Source organism: Acyrthosiphon pisum, unplaced genomic scaffold (genome assembly GCF_005508785.2).
Source record: "Acyrthosiphon pisum isolate AL4f unplaced genomic scaffold, pea_aphid_22Mar2018_4r6ur Scaffold_21965;HRSCAF=25446, whole genome shotgun sequence".
Classification (NCBI taxonomy): Eukaryota; Metazoa; Arthropoda; class Insecta; order Hemiptera; family Aphididae; genus Acyrthosiphon; species Acyrthosiphon pisum.
In genome coordinates this window covers 31,525-36,309 of record NW_021771487.1, presented here as the reverse complement: position 1 = coordinate 36,309, position 4,785 = coordinate 31,525, and the positions used below count along the sequence as shown (strand labels likewise).

General features: G+C 29.9%; 1 long non-coding RNA gene across 1 annotated transcript; it reads left to right on the top strand.

Moving 5' to 3' along the window:
* Positions 1-1,519: 1,519 nt before the first annotated feature.
* Positions 1,520-3,195, top strand: LOC100569694. The gene is made up of 3 exons (XR_119290.3): positions 1,520-1,649; positions 2,168-2,311; positions 2,850-3,195. It is a non-coding gene; the product is annotated as an uncharacterized LOC100569694 (long non-coding RNA).
* The last annotated feature ends 1,590 nt before the right edge of the window (positions 3,196-4,785 follow it).

Sequence of the window (4,785 nt, the reverse complement as noted above, 5' to 3'; positions counted from 1 at the left end):
TATTTAAGCTTATTCAATTTTATAATAGTATTGTGTACGCCGGGTACGGAACAATAGTAGGCCGTTGGCCCGATCGCTAATTGCTTCGTGCACTCACTCAGACACCGACCGACCTGTGTATAATGTGTGTATACCTGTATTAGCTATTCGATAGAAGTGAACGGGTTCGCCGAGCGAGACTATCGAAAAGCTAGTGGGTGGTGGGTGTGTAAGTATGTATAGGTATGTGTGTGTGTGTGTGTGTGTGTGTGTGTGTTAATATGTACTTATAGACTAATGTAGTTAGGTTACTCACATAATGGTAACTCAGATAGTGGTAACTAAATTGTGTAATGTATTAAAGGACATATAATAAATATAAAATATATATAAACATTAAAGAGAATAATAATATGGTGCCCTTCTTTATTCTTCATAATTGTATACAAATTTAGCCCTTTTGGCTCAACAGATATGATAAAAAAATAATTACAAGCATGAGCTTGCTTATTTAATTACTTTAACAATAATAATGATAATAACAATTCAAAAACGTATAGGGTTGTGGAGCGCAGTCTGGGCAGCTGGTCCTGTACCTATACTATAATAATAATAAAAATAACAATAGAATTTCGCGGCGATTGACGCACGCGAATAAGAATATAATATAAATGCAATCAGTAGCGATTAGCGCACACTAACAATAAATATAATAAAAAACAATGGTGGCAATTCGTGCCTAAGCAATATATAATTTAACGGCGATTTGCACTACACAGAAAAAAGGCAGGTTCCTGCATTGACACAGGTTTGCGGACTGAGTACGGGTTCGCTGTGTTACAATTGCATACCAGTGGGCCGACAGCGGCTGATAACGCACCGGGCGTAATCTACGATTATATACAGTGTTGGGAATTATCAAGATAAAATTTTTTCAAGGAGTCTTTCCAGAAACGTCTGAACAAACCAACGTTGAAATCTTCGGAGTGTCTTTTACGCACAATAATTACTAATGGCCCCCTAAGAATAAAATAATCTTTGAACTCGTATAACATCGATGCAGAATGGGTAAATAATAATAATGCATTTAGCATATCATCGTAAAGGTCGTAATTCGTAAGTAAGTAAAATTTACAGGAGAGGAAAAAAACTTTTCAATCATTTCGTCGATCTAACTCACTAATACATTTGTTCTAATTCACAAAAGTCGTATCTCTATAATTTATTACAATGATAATCATATACAGATTTAATTAGTTATGAAATGAAATGTTTACATTTTTTTTAAATTTATATTTTAATTTTATAGGAGAACGTTTGTTGTTTTTTTTTTTTTTATCAAGTTTACATAGGTAAAAATGTTTTTGCTGTGCTAATATTCGTGTATATATTAATATGATTGATTAAACGTTTTAGGTTTATATATTATTAATTCAGTAGGTATAATATTTGTTTATAATTTAAACAGGTGTATATGGCAAGACACAATTCAAAATGTTCAAACTTGATTAATTGTTAAAACTCGTATAAAAAGGATACCACTTTACATAAAAACTCATTAGACATACAAATTTATATAAAAATTTTATTGAATACAACATCAATACAAACTAAAAATGAACTTTAAATTCATCGTTGCCATGGCAATTTTTGTCATCGTCAGTATGTTTGTAAGTATCAACATGTTATGTCGTAGTTTATGTCTATATAATTTAAATTATAATTTGTATATTATGTTTTAGTTATATGAACTGAAATAATGAAGTAGGAAAATTTAAATGTTATAAAACATAATAAAAATACGTTATATTTCTAGACGTAGGTTATGCGAAGTTAAAAATTTTCAAATAAGGGATTATGAATTGATATTATTATTGCCAAACTATTGGGTATCGCTTAACTGAAATCACATAGAATAACATCAAAATGAAATACCTAACTGGAATAACTTAACATATTATATTGTTTATATTATACTATGAAAAGTATTACTACGTACTTTTTACTTTTGTCATTGCCGATACTATGAACACTTGAAAAATAATATATTAAATTCAATAAACTGTGTAAATTTAATAAATTTAATTCGAAAGAAAAGTTTGGTAGGTAGGTACTGCTATTGTTAAGTTTAAAATATATAAATGTATGCATAATCAAAGTAATAATTATTTTATATCTAATTGTTTAGAATTTAGTACTAGTCGATGCACAAACAACAACTGCTCCTCTCACGCCTACCACGGGTACTACGACTACCACGACTTCCCCACCTGCCACATCAGGCTAACTCCCTTATCGTATTTTACAAATTATTCATCATCGTCAGTATGTTGTAAGTATTAACATGTTATGCCATAGTTTATGAATATATAATTTAAGTTATAATTTGAATATGTTTTATTTATTTGAACTGAAATAATGAAGTAGGAAAATCGAAATGTTATAAAACATAATAAAAATACGTAATATTTCTACACGTAAGTTATGCGAAGTTAAAAATGTGCAAATAAGCGATTATGAAATACGTTTATGAAATGATATTATTAATTATTATTGCCAAACTATTCGGTATCGCTTAACTGAAATCACATAGAATAATATCAAAATGAAATACCTAACTGAAATAATGTAACATATTTTGTTTATATTATACTATGAAAATTAAAGGTATGACTACATACTTTTCACTTTTGTAATAGCTGATACTATCAACACTTGAAAAATAATGGATTTAATTCAATAAACTCTGTAAATTAAATTAATTTAATTCGAAAGAAAAGTTTGGTAGGTAGGTACTGCTATCGTTAAGATCAAAATATATAAATGTATGGATAATCAAAGTAATAATTATTTTATATCTAATTGTTTAGAATTTAGCACCTGCCACGTCTGCCACGTCTACTGCACCTTCCTCGTCTACCGCAACAGGCAAATGCCCATCTTATCCACTTAAATAATCTACAGGAACATCATAACCAACAGCAACTACCTACTTGATAATAATATTAATAAGGCTATAGTTGCAAGTTTGATACACCTAAGTCAATAATTTAGCTTATTTATACTTTCTGATGTACCTATTTTATATCCAAATACAATTGTATGCACACTAAGATGTTAACTCATATTATATATCCATTAAACTACAAAATACATGAGTCATCCAAATTTTAATACGTTATTGTAACATTGCACTTAATAATCATGTATGCTTTCGAAAATAAAACAACTTCAAATACCTAATAAAAATAGAGGTAGGTACTAAAAATATTGGAACATCAGAGTGTAACGGATAGAATCCGTTCCTTTCAAATAATACAAATATAAAGAACATAATAACGTAGGCAGTCAAGGTGAGAATGTACGAGCTCTTATGATTAATGTCATAATACAGGTGGTAAGGGATGACGTAAAAGGGGCGCGAGTGACCGTGATATTATTTTATATATAATAACAAATTACAAATAAAGGGAACGTTAGACGGTGAGACTAATCGATCATAAAATTATATAAAAATACATTCAAAACCACAAGTCATATTAAACGACAGGATATGGAAGCCTATTCATCATAAAATAGATATAGTACAAAAAAAAACCATAAATCAGGATGAGAATGCAACAGATAATAGTCGGTTCGTGGAAACATCATTATGATTAGGTTCACACGTGTGCACGGGAGATCGATAAACGCGGCGACGCAATATGGATAAGACAATTGACCGGGGGGTAGGTAGGAGAGCCTGGCCATTATAAAATCAGACCGGAGACGGCCTGTATTCAGACGTGTTTTCTCCACTGTACTTCGAGCACCTTCACGTCACTCTGTGTAGTAACTTGTCATTTGGACATAGACAAAATTACTGAAGAACATTTAAATAAACTACAAAGTATCTTTCATCTGTCTACATTTATTTATAAACTTCCCTGTCAACATCTTCATCATCAACACAAGTGGTCTTGCTTCTTGCAAAAATCATAATATACTCGTAGTCAACGGCTATCAGAATATTACTTTGACCAGCCCTAACGACGAGAATATTACAAGAGTATCAGACTCTATCGAAACATGTAGATATGTCAACTTCATATATCCTTCAATATCCTTTTTTATGTACTTTTATGGTCCATTTCAATGTCCTTCGCTTTCAAAATTTAAACTATGTTACACATATTTTGAACATAATTTTTACAGAAATTTGCACAGTGTTTCGTCGTTTGTGCTGAAAAAGTTAAGAGCTATCCCAAAAACAAAACGGAGGGGTCATTGAAATTTGAAGTTTTGACTGTTTCTGCATCGTTTGTGCAAAAATTTGCAACAAGCACCACCATATTATAATATATATTATGGCCAAAAAGGCATTAAGTTAATTGTATTAAGTTTTCAAGTCTATATGTTAAAACTCAAAAATAATATGAAATTTTAAACACCTAGAAAATAATTTAGACATATTCATGATTAGGGTTCGGGACTTATTGCACACAAGTTGTAGGAAATATGCATGCACATATGCACTTAAAATAACCGAAATATGCGCAAAAATATGCAACTAAATATTTTTTTAAATAAAATTAAAAAATTTGATTTATTCATTTAAATTTAGACAATTTTTTGTAATTACTAATTAGTTATTTTTGGACAACAAAAACACTATATCAAAATTATATTACTGAATTCGACTGATGTTCGATTTCATTTTCTTCCTCTTCTCCTACAATGAAAAAAAGGTTTGGTTTTTCTTTAATATATTAAATTATTATTAAATATAAAAATGATGATTGTTTACCTGTAAAGTTTGACTGCACA